Genomic DNA, 16187 nt, shown 5'->3' on the forward strand with positions numbered 1-16187 from the left:
AAAGGTGGAAAAGATGAAAAAAGTTGTAATAGGTTTTAATATTTTTGGTAAAATAATATTTGCAGCTATAAAACATTAAGATCTAATACAAGCCTTGATTTTATTGATCACCAAAAGGAAGATTAAAACCCCCTAAAAAGTTGTTACTGTCACCTGCAGAGTTCTAGCTATGTGGTATTGAAGTAGTAAAATACAGTAAGGCTTATTGGCTAAGTAACGGATACCTATCATGTTAAATATGTATCAGTTTCATTAATTGGCAACCATAAGACAAGAGTATTACATTTGAGATAGTGATGATTTTGATAGGCTCTACCACATTGTGGTTAAGTATATGATTCACGTAATAAGAAAAAGGTGCCTGTAGGCTATTGTTCCTAGCATGGATTAAAATTTACATATTGCTTCTCCTTATGTCAAAACATCTGGTGCTTGCAAATGCTAACATTTTGTTAAAAAGTTTCACAAGCCAGGAAAAGTGGATTGGAAACACTGCATGTGAGTCATTCAAGCATTATAATAGAATAAAAGCTATGTTCAGAAAAAATTAAATTGCTGAAAAACAATACTACAGCCGAGATTATAATTTATTTGCTTACACAAGTGAAGAGTGATGTTGTGCATATGTGTAGAGAAAAAATATTGCTTGAGTTATAAGGTTATCTCTCAAGAAATCGTTCTTTCATATGTTTATATGGAACAAGTAGGCCTCTAAGTTCTTCAAGACTTTGCAATCACTTTTAATGTTAGAAGTAGTAGGTAGTTGTGTAAAACCCATTCTGATATTCCTAAGGACAGGAAGTAGGATACATCTGAGGCATTCTTTATTCCAGCATTAAATTTGTATTTATTCATTGGTAAATATAAAAAGTAGATTTGAGATATAGATTTATTACCTTTTCCACACAGGTCCCCAAATGAATAAAGAAAGTCAGTCTTGGCAACTTCCATGCTCATCTGGTCTTCTGTTCTTTAATCTAACAAGGCTACTCAACATTTTCCTATTTTGAAGACTTTGAAGGCTTTCCCTCACCACCCCAGGCAACAGTTAACATCACCATTGTCTTTTCTGGAGATCCCAGTCAGCTGGTACTTAAATTCTATCTTTGTATTGCCATTTATCTTTGCATTGCTAATGCATACATTACCTTTCTCACTAGATGGATGGGCACTGGAGGCAAAACATATACCTTAGCTTTTTTATATTCTACATCACTTAACATGCTTAACATGCTATTTTCTTAATAAATAATTCAGTGATGGGTAATTTTAGGTAAGGAAAGTATGCAAGTGTCAAATTCTTCAATCAGATAATGAAAGGGTGCTCACTGAAGGCTGTGACCATTCATTGAAATGTTTACCTTTCAATCTTTCTGTATTACAGTGAGACAGGAATTTTTGTGTTCTTTGGGCATATAACTTTGAAAAATGAAAATAACACTGACTTTTGCAAAACTTGATATAGAGAATATTCCTATTCTAGAATCATTCGTTGATTCACTTAACTGTTCCTTTAATAAACGTCCCCCAAGGAACAGTGGTTGTTGCTGAAGAGAACATAAAAATCAAAAGTCACTGAAATCTTCCAATCATTTTTAGTAAATATGATGGTAGCAGAGCTAAGGGTATTATGGAAGCAAACATTGGTGCATCTAAACCAGTCTCAGGGAAACTGGCACCTCAAGGCAGAGCAAGAGTTAGCTTAGTACAGAGGGGAGGTGAGAGAGAGAAGGGGGAGAGGTCCTTTAGACACAAGCATCCAATGAGATTACAATTATTTATTCAGGGAGCTCATCAATAGTTTTAATACCGTGGGATATGACTCTGGGGTTTCAGAAGATTTGGATTTATTTGGAGTTATTACTTTAAAAAGACTTTTAGTACACACAACCCAGGTTGTTCAGGAAAGGGGCACTTTGTCAGAGGACCTTTGTGTCTCTTCTCCTAGGCAAAGTAAGAGAGTGTATATTTCAGTGTGTGTCTAAGTGTGTGGTTCACTATATCAGTGCACCAAGCTAGTTTACTGCTACCCCTTCCCAGCTAATTTACTGTCCCTGTCTGGGATAAGGGTTTTTTGTTTGTTTGTTTGTTTTGTTTTTCTTGTTAGTATTAAGCATGTAGGAAACCACATGCTTACAGCAAGCAGTTCGCTCTTTTAGTTACCTCTCCCACACTGTCTATGAATGCCTAAGAGTACTCAATAACACTTTGCCTCTTTTCATTAATAGCCCACTTACATCATTCAAGAAACCTAGTGTGAAAAGAAACTACATAAGTGGAAAAGTATACTATATCATTGGATAGGAAGACAACATAATAAATGTATCCATTCTCCCTACGCACATTCATAAATTTTATGGATATAAATAGAAATGCCAATAGGTGTTTGTAAACAGGGCAAGTTGCCATTAAATCTTATAAAGAAAGATAAGCAAATAAGAAATAGAAGAAATAGCTGAAAAGGAAGAGTAATGAGAAAAGTCAAGGGCTACCAGACATTAAAACATATCTTAGGCCGGGCGCGGTGGCTCAAGCCTGTAATCCCAGCACTTTGGGAGGCCGAGATGGGTGGATCACGAGGTCAGGAGATCGAGACCATCCTGGCTAACACGGTGAAACCCCGTCTCTACTAAAAAATACAAAAAACTAGCCGGGCGAGGTGGCGGGTGCCTGTAGTCCCAGCTACTCGGGAGGCTGAGGCAGGAGAATGGCGTGAACCCGGGAGGCGGAGCTTGCAGTGAGCTGAGATCCGGCCACTGCACTCCAGCCTGGGCGACAGAGCGAGACTCCATCTCAAAAAAAAAAAAAAACATATCTTAAAGTCTCACTAATTAAAACTCTGTGGCATGGGAAATGAATAAACAGTTCATATGACATAAATAAGCCTAAATGCATATTGGAATTAAACAAAAAGGAAATCATTGCAAATCAGTATAGAAGAGACTATCCTATAAATGGTATTGTAATCACATCAAATGGCCATGAGATTTATGGTACATCTATGAAATGGAGTAGAATGTTTTTGCAATAAGGAATGAAGAAAATAACACCTAGTGTTCTGGTAAAGAAAGTTCCCTAGGATTGATTTTTTTTTAACTTAGTACTATATAGAGTAGAGCTGCATGTAGAATGCTCTCTTCTTTCTTGGTAGTGGAGAGTGAAAGATAGGGATATACATTCGTATTTGCTATACATGCAGGAATGCACTGTGGAAAGATGTGTAGGAACCTAACAGCCATGTTATTGAGGGAGAAGATGTGGGAATATTTTTGTTACATACCTTTTAAAATGTTTTTGAAGCATACAAATGTATTATTTATTCAAAGAAAAAATTAAGATGCATAGTATGCTTATATTGATGGTTTATTTTTCTAATCTCCTGTTTCATTCTCTTCATTCACCAGTAGTATTTTCACAATGTTGGCTTTCAAGTCTCTTTGACCAGTAACAGTTCTAATTTTCTGGTTTGAAGACAACAAAGGCAGAAAAACGAAAACAAAAACAAAAACAAAAAACTAGACATGCAGTATTTGCACTTATGTTTTGGCGAGATTCTTAGAAGTAACCAGGTTTCCCCCCTAGTATAAACATTAGTTTTAACAGCCTTGTGGTGGAATAATCGTCTCCCAAATATGGCCACATTCTAATCCCTGGAACATGTAAATATGTTACCTTACATTGCAAAGGAGACTTTGCAGCTCTGTTTAAATGAAATGAGAAGTTATCCTGCATTATTCAGGTGAAGCAGAGAATCATTCCGGCTGTGAAAAGAATGTGTGACTTTATCATTCTCTTGATGCCCAACATTCAACTGAGAGGGAAGTAGTTATGTTACTTGTCACCATCACAGAACTAGATCTAGGACTAAAATCCCAGGTAGCCAGGTTTCAGCCGAATGTGCTATTATGCAGATTTTAGGAGCTCTGCCTCACTCTAGAAACAGCTGATATAGGGCTTACAGTGCAATTCTTTCTTTTCTTTTCTTCTCTCTCTCTCTCTCTCTTTCTCTCTTTCTCTTTCTCTCTCTCTTTCTTTCTCCCTCCCTTCCTCCCTCCCTTCCTGCCTGCCTGCCTGCCTGCCTGCCTTCCTTCCTTTCTCTCTCTCTCTCTCTCTCTCTCTCTCTCTTTTGAGACGGAGTCTTGCTCTGTCACCCAGGCTGGAGTGCAGTGGCGCGATCTCGGCTCACTGCAAGCTCCGCCTCTCGGGTTCACGCCATTCTGCTGCCTCAGCCTCCGGAGCAGCTGGGACTACGGGCGCCCGCCACCACGCCTGGCTAATTTTTTTGTATTTTTAGTCGTGACGGGGTTTCACCATGTTAGCCGGAATGGTCTCGATTTCCTGACCTCGTAATCTGTCCGCCTCAGCCTCCCAAAGTGCTGGGATTACAGGAGTGAGCCACCACGCCGCGCCAATTATTTCTTCTTTGCAGGTTTACTGGATGAACATGACTTAGAGTTTGTTAGCGGGTGGCGGTGCATAGTAAATAATTAGTGCAGGATTTTACAGCCTAAAGATGAGGGAAGTCACAAAGCCTATATAGACTGGGGCTTTAAAACACACAATATAGAGTGATGGGGGTAATATGCCTAGCTTATTTGAGGGTGCAGTGGAATCGTGGTACACTTTGTAGATCACTGAAGAGAACATCAAGGAGATGCTGTTGTGGCTCCTATAACAAAAATACCATGACTGGATGGTTTAACAAACCAGAAATTTTTTTCTCACATTTCTGGAGGCTGAGATATCCAAGATCGAGATTCCAGCAAATTTAGTGTCTGGTGTGGGTCCACTTCCTGGTCCAGAGGCCACCATCTTTTCACTGTCCTCAGTTGGCAGAAAGGGCAAACAAGTTTTTCAGGGCCTCTTTCATAAAAGCACCAATTCCTTTAATAAAAGCACCAATTCCATCAAGGAGGGCTCTGTTCTCTTGCCTTAATCATCTCCCACAGGCACTATCTCCTAATACCATACCCTGGGGGTTAAGGCTTCAACATGCACATTTCGGAGTGACACAAACATTTAGTCTGTAAGAGATGGAGACTGCGCATAGTAGAGTTGGAATTCAGGACCATGGGAATGCGTATGGTCTTGAAAAAGGCAAAAACAGAAAAAGATGGTTAGAGGAGCGAAGAATAGAAGGGAGTTAAGAGGAGGGGAAAGAAGGAAAACAAAAAGGAGGAATAAGAGGAAATAGGGGAGTGGCAGCAGGAGGAACAGGATGAAAAGGTGAAGACAAAGATAGACAAATTCAATGAAAATAACCTATCTGGTTTCTTTAATTACTCAAGTGAGGAAATGAGAAAAGTTGAGGTTTTGAATGACTTTTTGCTTTTCAAATTGTATTACTCCACTCTAGATATTATTGTTTTCAGCAACTTTTCTGAGTAACTTTGCTCACTTTCAATTTTTTTTTTTTTTTTTTTCAGACAGAGTACATTCATTTAACAAGTAAGAAAATGCAAGGCGTTTCCTCGGATGAATTTCTTGGAGACAGTCAGATGGCATTCTGAGGCAGTATGTAATATTTGAGAGTCCTACAGTCTTTGTTGTAAGACAAACTTAGTTCAAGTCCTTTCTCTACTGTTTAAGGGGCACATGACTGTGAAGATTTACTTCACCTCTGTGCATCAGTCTCCTCATGTGTAAAATGGGAACAAGTTTAATAACCAGCATAGTAAATTTTTGCTGAGGATTAGTAAATGAGAGAAGGCACATAAATAATGTAGCCTAATCTCCTGCATACATTTAGTATCCCATAAATAATAGCTATTACAATTATCATACAAAATGAGGTTCTGAGACAGGTGTGGTAGCTCACACCTATAATCTCAGTGCTTTGGGAGGCCAAGGTGGGAGGATTGCTGGAGTCTAGGAGTTCAAGACCAGCCTTGAAAACATAGTGAGACCTTGTCTCTACAACTATTTAAAAAATTAGCCTCGTGTGGTGGCACATGCCTGTGGTCTCAGCTACTGGGAATGCTGAAGTGGGAGGCTCACTTGAGTCCAGGAGGTGGGGGCTACAGTGATCCATGAATGTACCACTGCACTCCAGCCTGAGTGACAGAGCAAGAACCCATGTCAAAAAAGAGAAGAAGGAGGAAGAGGAGGAGGAGGAGGAGGAGGAGGAGGAGAGATGCTTCTTTCTATTGCCGTTTCTTATCACATGTTTATTTATTTTTTAAGTGAGATACTCAGTGGCATGTTGTTTCTGTAGTTTCTAATAATGCATTCCAGCATTACTTTCTGCCTGCCTATCTATTCATCCATCTATGCATTCACTAAATAACTTCCCTATTACAAAAAAGTTAAAGTGCATAAGATCGATAAGAAGCCGGGCGCGTGGCTGATGCCTGTAATCCCGGCACTTTGAGAGGCTGAGGTGGGCGGATCATGAGGTCAGGAGACCGAGACCATCCTGGCTAATATGGTGAAACCCCATCTCTACTAAAAATAAAAAAAATTAGCTGGGCGTGGTGGCGGGCGCCTGTAGTCCCAGCTACTCGGGAGGCTGAGGCAGGAGAATGGTGTGAACCCAGGAGGTTGAGTTTTCAGTGAGCCGAGATCTCGCCCCACTGCACTCCAGCCTGGGCAACAAAGCAAGACTCCGTCTCAAAAAAAAAAAAAAAGATCGATAAGATTGCACTATATTGCATGACCCGGAACTGCTTCTAGCTCTAAGCTATTTGCACTTTTCACCACAAAAGGTGGTATTTGTATTCAGTGTTAGACATTACTATAGACACAGGGACATAGTAGTTAATGAAACCAAGATCTTGCCTTCAATTAGCTTACGTGTAAATAAGGAAGATAGGCAACAAACAAATAAAAAATTAGTAAATGGTAATTTTCAGTAATATTTGTACTGAATTATCTTTGCACCTTTGTTGAAAATCAATTGTCTATATATTTGTGAGTATATGTCTGGACCCTCTATTCTAGTCTATTCATCTCTTTAATTTACATCAATACAACTCTGTCTTGATTTCTGTACTTTTATAAATAAGCCTTGAAAGCACATATTATAAGTTCTAAGATTTTTTCTCTTTTTAAGGTACTTAAAATGTACTTTTAAGGTACATTTACACATCAATATCAATTTTAGAATCAACCCATCAATTTTTGCAAATAGACAACTGGAATTTTAGTTGAAATTGTTTTGAATCCATAAATCAATTTCAGAAGTGGCAACTTAACAATATTGAGCCTGCCAATCCATGAAAGTAGGTCTCTTTCCATTTATTTAGGTTCTCTTCAGTCTCTCTCAGTGCTATACTTTTTGGTGTATAATTGTTATATCATATTTATGCCTGAATATTTTATATTTTGATGCTAATGTGAATGGTATTTTTATTTCAACTTCCATTTTTTGTTTCCAAAATATAGAAATGTAATAAATTTTTATAAATTTATTTTGAGGCGTGCAACTTTGCTAATCTCACTCACTAGTCCTAATAGTTTATCAGCTATTCTACATACATGATCATGTTGTTGATGAACAAAGATAGTTTTACTTATTCCCCTCAAATGTGGAAGCCTTTTATTTCTTTTTCTTTTCTGGCTAGCTTGTTGACTAGAACTTACAGTACAAGTTGAACAAAAGTAGTGAGAGCAGACATCCTTTCTATTCTTGATTTTTAGGGAACAAATATTGTCTTTCACCATTAAATATGTTTGCTGTAGGTCTTTCATAGATACCCTTTAATAGATTAAGGAAGTTTCCTTCTGGGTCAAATATTACACTAACATTTATTGACTTAAAATGTCATTTATTATACCACAGTTTCTGTGGGTCAGAAATCCAAACATGACTTAGAGCTATCTTTTGACTGAATCTCTACAAGCTTGCAGTCATCTCAAGGTTCAATTTGGAAAGATCCATTTCCTAGCTCACTTGCGTGGATGTTTTGTTCTGGAATGGAGTTAGGTTACTTGGAAACAGTTTGATCCTTTCGGGACTTGCTTTACAATTTTTTTTTTGGAATCTGGGGCAGTACTCAATCTAGTCTAATTGTTTTCCACTATTGAGGCAAACCTTTCTAAGTACTCTACACAAAGCCTGTGAAGAATGAAGTTTTGTTTGTTTGTTTTTCAGTTTGGCTAGTGGAATAGGCACTATTCCCAGTCTTGCGTCTGTTTCATAGATTTTTTGTTCTCTAATCCTTTCAGTAGCACTTCCCTCAACTTGGATAGTTGAAGCACATGCATTAATCAATACTCTGCTGAATACGCAAGAGAGGCCCTATGAGATCTCTGAATTTCTCTCTTTGTCCAGTTCTTTCCTCTTTAGTATTCTTTTTATAAAGTTGACCTGCCTTTTTCTCTCCAGATTCTTAGCTCTGTCTCCTTAACTCAGGAAGTCTCTTGAATTCCACTTAGGTTACGCTCCTTGTACTATGGCGCTGAAACTGTCTCAGTGAGCTGGGGCAGTTATGCGGCTCACTTCATTTTTATTCTATCTCGCATGGACTACTTTTACTTCCTGATGTCCCATCTCTTTCCAGTTGTTTCTTTTTCACATGCTCTATCTGTATCTTAAAAAATACGATTAATACTTCAGGTGGGAGCATAAATCAGTTTCTTGTATTTCAACTACAGAAGCCTGTAATTTGCTTTTTAAAGGCATATACAAGAAAAGACATTAACATACAGCCCTCAAAAAAGAAATACATGTGTTGAAAACAATAAGTCTTACAAATAATTTTTTAAAGTGCGGCATGGTTGAAAAATAATTGGCATTTTCCTATATATGCAGAGAAAACTTTTTTTTTTCATTTTTAAAACATGCTTTTTCTGCTGAGTGCAGTGGCTCTCATACCTGTAATTCCAACATTTTGAGATGCCAAGGAGAGAGGATCATTTGAGCCCAGGAGTTTCAGACCAGACTAGGCAACACACTGCAACCTTGTGCTATTTTAAAAAAACAAACAAGCAACAACAAAAACAAAAACCTTTTTTCTTTCTTTTATTTCCCATGAACCTCCCCCTGTTAGAACCATATGCAGTTAGACCTACCAATGATTAATCTACTTTTAAAGTTTAAACATTCTCTCTGTTCAAATTTTATTTCATGATACCTGGTCCCGGACATGATACGGCAGCTGAGATTAGATTTGGCTTCCCACTGTAAATAATAAAAATAAATTAATTAATTAAATGAAACAGTGGTTTGGAGCATTGATAAGCTTCCAAGATAGGGTTACAATTTTTGAGAAGAAAGTCCAAAAGTTGAGTCCCTCATTAAGAAATTAGGGAAATAGAGGCCAAGCAGAAACATTGATTGGGATTTGGAGAGGACCGACAACCAGGATTTGGAGGGCATAGTACCAGAGAAAAGAACACTGCAGATAAAGATACCTACAAAATCTGCATAAAGTCCCTCTTAGGTCCTTAGCTGATGCCTAAACTGTACATGCACAGAGCAAATCTCTGGGAAGCATAATATAACACATTTGCTAGGAGGCCAGAGAATTGAGCATAAATTTCAGAAGCAGAGAGTATTATAAATAAATAAAAGTGCAGGTCCAGATAAAGCAGGGAATTCTTAGTAAATATCTTAGGATTGTAGTTGAGAAAGTCTAAGCCCTAGGATTAAGAAGTATGCCCTAAGAGTTATGATGGTTCTGTCGTAGGAGTAATGGTAAAGCTGAATCATATTCACTTTTAGAAATCCTGAAAGCAAGGTTTGACAGCTGCAAGTTCCCCTCCAATAATTTAACATTTCGCAAAAGAAAATTTCATACTCTTTAGAGGAAAATAATATAATCCAGATTTTTTTCTAATATAGTTTTCATAAAGTTTGAAATATATTCCCATCTCACCAAATATGTAAAGGAGCAAAAAAAAAAGTTACTGCCAATCAAGAAATTCTTTATAAAGTCAATAAGAGCAAATTCAGGGATAACCTAATGTTAATTTAGTGGAAAAAGCCTTCAAAGTAACTGAGAATCCTATTTTAAAGAAAATAGAGAAAAATAAAAACAAAATGAATAAAAAAATCTTCAGTGAAGAAGTTGTAAATAAGTGAAGAGCTTGTAAATAAGAATTAAATGAGTTTTACAGAACTGCAAAACGCAACATCTAACTTTAAAAACATGCTGAATGGGTCAAATTGCTTACCCTATATAGCAGAATATAGGATTAGCAAGCCTAAGAACATGTCAGTAGAACAACATTAAAACTGAAGTCATAGGGAAAAAATAGTTGAAAACACCTAGGGAAAAAAATGCTTGAGATACATGTGACACTCTAAAAAGGCCTAATATATGTGTAATTGAAATCACAGATGGAGAGGAAAAGATCATGAAACCAAAACAAAATTTGAAAAAAAATGAAGGCCAAGTTTTTTCAAAATCTGATGGAGGATAATATTTGAAGAAATAAAGGCCAAGATTTGTCTAAATTGTATGAAAGATATCAACTCGCAGAACCACGGTGAACCCCATGAATACAAAGAAAAGCTTTCTCTCTGCACTACGGTCTTTGATCTTTAGACTTGACCCTTCATATTTTAAGTGTTTTGAAAAAGATCCTTTCTCTCTCAACAAAGCTTAACTTTCCAAATATTTTTACTTCTGCAAAAAATACTATTTTGGATTTGAAAACTAAATAAAAACTTTTCTTTCTTTCTTTTCTTTCTATTTCTGGGTTAGCAATTCTTACATTCTCATAAGCAAAATGAATGCCCTTCTAAGAGTAGAAAAGAGAACAGCATAAGAAAATCCAAAGGAAAAACATCATTATTAAGGTTAAACAATGTATTATCCTTGTTGAAATCTTGAATTTAAAGATACATGAAAGACAAAAATCGGTATTAAGATGGCACTTTTATCACTACTTAGAAAGTGTAAAATGTATATACTCAAGCAACATGGCATTACATATCAGAAAACTTTGAATACTTAATACATTTGACTGGACTTTCATTTCTCTTAATATTTCTTAAGAAAATAGTTCCAAGTACAAATATTTGAATGTATGTTTATTCTAACCTTTATTCCAACAGTAGCAAAATATGAGAAAAAACAGAAATTCCCTATAGAGTTGATTGATCATTCTTATTTTGAACAAGTATACAGTTTAAAAGACATTTCTCTAATTATTTTAAAACTATGTGTCATTATAAATGTGTATTATAAATACATATATTCACATAGACATATATGTATATAAACATATATGTACATATAATCATAAATGCAGAATATTATTATTTTAAAATTGTTACAGAAAGATATAATAATGCTAATATTGATTACTTTGGTTGCAAGACTGTAATACAAAATTATTTTCTTCTCTACATGCTACTTCATTTCCCAACATTTCTGCAGAGATAGACGTCTCATACTCCTCCCTTTTATGTACCCAGAATTTCTCATACTCCTCCCTTTTATGTACAGAATTTACGTACCCACTTTCGTGCTTTTGTGCCTTGACTAAACTCCTCCAGGATGGCCATCCTTTATATCTCTGCATGCTAATTAACCTCATCTTAGAAACTTTCTAGAGAATCTCTAGCTGGAAGTCATCTTTCTCATGTCTAAACTGTTATAGCCATAATTTTTACCCATTTTAATATTTAAATCAATTCTAGAGTTATTCCCAGAAAAAGGATTTTTAAAATAATCTGTATATTATTTTATACCTATATTTATTATATTATACCACAATACCTGCATGTGGTATGTAATTCTAATGGTATTTCAAATGTAATCACTACCTTTGTAAATAAATGCAGATAGCTATTAGTCAATTATTCTATTTTCTTCTGAAAGTGTGAGATTAGAATGAATTTGTTTCTGTGGAAAGGGAAATATAATAGCAACAAGTCTAAAATGAAAGGACACAACTCAGGTGATAATCCAGATAAATAATTCTGGAATGCCTTACTTTATTCATGGGAAACTAGGGGTAAGCTTGGATGTTTATGGCTATTGCTGGTCATTGCCTGAGACAGAAAGGTAGGAGGTGCTCAAGTCTTAACCTATTTTAGAATTTGATGAGGATTGACCTCATTTAGGGAAATTAATTTGAAGAACCCAAAGACCCACTTAGAATATTCTGAAATTACTTGTGATATCCCACTATATGTTATTTTATTTTAGTTTCTTTGAGAAAAAAATAACATTTAAAATAATAGATGAAAGAACTGTGTTGGCATCAAATCAGGCCATCTGGTTTGGTTACACAGATATATCCACTAAGACAATTTACTCATAATAACAGAAGGATGCAGCTAAAAAAGACAGAAGACTGGAATTCCTCTCCATCATCAAATAAGTGCCCAGAATAGTTAAAGAATTGCCATTATCATTTTATCCTACCAGAAAAGAAATATTTAAGTCCACATTATTTCAGAGCTTCAGAATGGCTATACATCTCCAAAAACCAGTCAGTTCAATGGAAAAATAACTTCATTATTATAATATTTTAAGAGAGCATTAACAGATTGATTGACCTTTTATACTCTTCAATTGATTTTTAGAGCATCATACCACATAGTAGTTGTGGTGTTATTTCTCTTTAATTTTGTTCTAATAAGCATTATTAATAACCCATATGCTAGTAGCCATATGCAGATAGTATTTTGTGGTTCTAACAATTCGGTAATGTATGAACTGCCAGAATATGCTCTAACTATTATGGTTTACTCTCAGAGAACACAAATCCTTTTTCCAGAATGACAGATATTCTACAACCCTGGATTTCTTATTTTATCCCAAAACACATCTTCTTGCATAAGAGTAGAAGAAGCTTGTAAATATCAAGAAAAACGACATTTCCATATATGTGTTTTGTAATACTTTATCTCCAATTACAAATAACAATAAGTGCATGTGGTACCTAATTCTAATGGTATAATCCAGTCTTAGTGTTTTACTGCCATTCATAAACTGCTTCAGCAGAACTACTTGTGATTTATAGCATCAATAGAATCCTTTAAATTACATCCTATATTATGTTGTAGGGCATGTATTGCCCTATAGTCTCGCACGCAATGTCAGAGAGACAGAGGGAATGAGAAATGGAGAATTGTGATTTCACTGTAAATCAAAGGCTAAGTGTTGTTTATGAGCACTAGGGTTTTAGCACATGATATCATTTTACTTTTTTCCCACTTATAGCAGTTAACCTAATACAGGACAAAAAATACAATCAATAATTATTTACAATTCACTGTATTTGGCATCAATAAATAAAGTCAAGTACTAAACATATACTTTATTTTCTTAAGAATTAGTCTTTAATTTTAAAAATTGGTTGGATATTTACTGTATGCATGGAAAGAATATTTATAGATGTTTGTATTGAACTCAATGTCATGTATACATTGTAAGCTCTCCATAAATATTTGATGACTTTCCATTAGTTTTAAAAATAAAGTTCCCAAATTAAATGAATTTGTCTGTTGGTATTTAACGAAGAATGTAAAGCAATGAAACTTGCATTTGAGAAGCTATCTATAGTCACCAATAAACTTGTTCATATTTAATCTGGATTTTATGTTTTAACAAGAAAAAAGTCACAGACATCCAAACACAAACGTTGAATTTAGAGGGAACAGTAAAATCATTTCATGACCAAATATTCAAAGTATTAGTATCATCTTTACTGTTATGTTTTAGACTTACAATGACAACTGTGATTTTCTCAAAGCATTTTAGGATCGTTTGACCTTGATTTTTCACTGCATAAAGATGTCTTTTTACCTCAGATTTTCCCCCCAAAGTCTGAGTGTAAGAATGAACCTAAGTAGTTAGAGATAAGAGCAATCATTTGTGATTCAAATGTGAACATTTCATTTGAGCATAACCAGATGACTTACCTGGGGTAAAACAGCGTGGAAGGCTGACAAAATCAGGTGGAAGAGACAGAGAAAACCAAAAATTTTTGGTTTTGTAACCATCACCTACTTCAGTATATACATAGAGAGGTGTGCCTGCTTCCTAATGAATATTACCTTCTCTATTCCATTTATGATAATTTATGTGTACTGTTAGGGGATTTGATATCTCTAACTCCTGTTCATACCACACCACTGCAGCAACCCTGCACAATTTCTATCAACAAAAGATATGTACATAGATTAGAAAAAGTCATGTTAAAAAATAGATTCTCAAGCCCATTTGGATTGAATTAATCCCTAAAAAGGCTGTTAAAAAATCAAAGTAGTAGATAGGGCTATTTCTACATTCTATGTGTCTAATATTTACCTGCAGGTATATAGGAAATAATTCTTAAATAACTATGGCTACTTAAAATTTACAGAATTGAACTTGTGCAGAGTAGTTGATCTTAAACTGACACAAACCAGATAGTCTCTAAATGTTACTCTAAGGAGTTTTAAACTGACTCTGTTAAAGCTGAGGTTATTTGCCTTGGGGATGCCTAATGGAAGGGTTATTATAACACTGTCCACAAATAGGAGCCTTGAGAGAGTCAGACCATAGCACTCCATTGACAGCTAATAGATTGAACCATTGCCATGTCACAGTGATCTCCAAGGCCAAAGGTCATCTCTCTCCCTTAATATTTAAATAAAGATACTTGACAAGAGCAGAAAACACCTTATTGCCAGTGATGGCTGCTGCTCAATTTATAAGAACCTTTACAAAGTCATGCTAATTCTTGGCCTTCTTAGAATGCATGGTAACCTTTCATAAATCCATCTTTTCCAGATGTCCTTGGAAATGACAGTTATAAAACTACAAATGATTTGTAATGCAAAATGGGACTGACAGACTTGAAGATTAGGGCTCCATGTACTAAAATGACTAAGATTATAGCTAACCAAAGGCATAAAACACATTGATAAATAGCTGCCGAAGTAACTCAAGATTATTTTAAACATCCTTACTAAATGATAGAATGAGAAAAGGAAAACTTATGCTTATAATATTACAAGTAGCAATTTACTTTATGAAGATAATGGAACATAGTTTCTCTGTTTGAGTCAGGTAGATGAAAGATAGCAAACCAGCTTTTTTCCCCCCAGGCAATAGGATACTTTTTTCTCGGATGGTATTTTTATAAAACATAAACATGTGAACCTCATTTTTTGAATCTTAAGGATTACTGGACTAATTGAACTTATACATGTTTTTTTCTTATCTTTTAAAAATGAATCAATCAAATACATTCTTCCGTTAGCATATCTAAGATGAATCACAAATTAAAACCTAATGAAAAACAATTTTCCTACTTAATCTTTATTGCAGAGGTGACTTACATTCACAGGAAAAGTTGGGGCTATGTGTTTTAAGAAGTACATATATGAAGGATATTTTCAGGAAAAGTAGAAGTCAGGAAATAATTTGAAGCAAAACTAGAATGCTGCAGCTTGAGCTATTGAGTAATACCTAAGAAATTATTAAGTACTACTTTTTAAATATAATTTTGAATAACCTAAATGGTAACCTACCTGCCCTGTGGCACTTCAAGCCTCAGATATCTGGCTTGCCTCTGAGACCAACAGGATCGTACTAAGAGCTTACAGACCCATTATGACTTTCTGCTGAGGAGGAAGCTTAAAACTGATCCAATTTCCATATTTTAGTTCTGTTTACCACCTTTCTCTCTTTTCTTTATGTATCTTCCACTTGAGTTTAATTCCTTTTGTCTTATTTTCATTTCCTCTCTTTCTGATGGTTGGTCAATAAAAATGAGACTGTGCTCATGGCTGTAACTGCTAGATTTGGGTGGAAAGAACCCTTAAAATCAATAGAAGCATTCAGATTGAAGTACTTTATTTGCATTCTGAGAACTTGAAAGTGAGACATAGTATTACCAATATTAGTGACCTAGAACTAAAATTATAGTAAAGACTTTTTTGGTAAAGTATATAATACATCTTTGAAACAGGAAACAATACATTTTCAAGGAATGTCAAAGCTTTTCTGTGAATAGTTACATTCATCAGAACAAATTTATTCAAAGTAGAAAGATCCTTTATACACATCTCTGAAAACCGCATGTGTGCAGAGTTTAGGTAACCATAAAATATATTTGACCAAAGCATGGAGGAAAGATATTTCCTATTCTTGCTTATTTTTCCACTGCCATAAAATGCACTATCATGTTTACAGTATGTCAGAATGATGTCACATGCAGAACACTAAAACAGATGATGTTTTCAGTATGTGGGTAAAAAAACCTCGGCACTCACTAGGAGCCCTATAAAACCAAAATAT

The 16187-nt window shown here is 35.4% G+C and overlaps 1 long non-coding RNA gene across 1 annotated transcript in view; it reads right to left on the reverse strand.

The window, feature by feature from the left end:
- Positions 1 to 16187, reverse strand: part of LOC103883187 — a 38177-nt gene that overhangs the window by 6449 nt on the left and 15541 nt on the right. Inside the window, exon 3 of the long non-coding RNA XR_645324.4 lies at positions 9075 to 9121. This is a non-coding gene — a long non-coding RNA (uncharacterized LOC103883187). The remainder of the gene's footprint in view (positions 1 to 9074; positions 9122 to 16187) is intronic.

The sequence above is a fragment of the Papio anubis genome, chromosome 4 (assembly GCF_008728515.1).
Source record: "Papio anubis isolate 15944 chromosome 4, Panubis1.0, whole genome shotgun sequence".
NCBI lineage: Eukaryota > Metazoa > Chordata > Mammalia > Primates > Cercopithecidae > Papio > Papio anubis.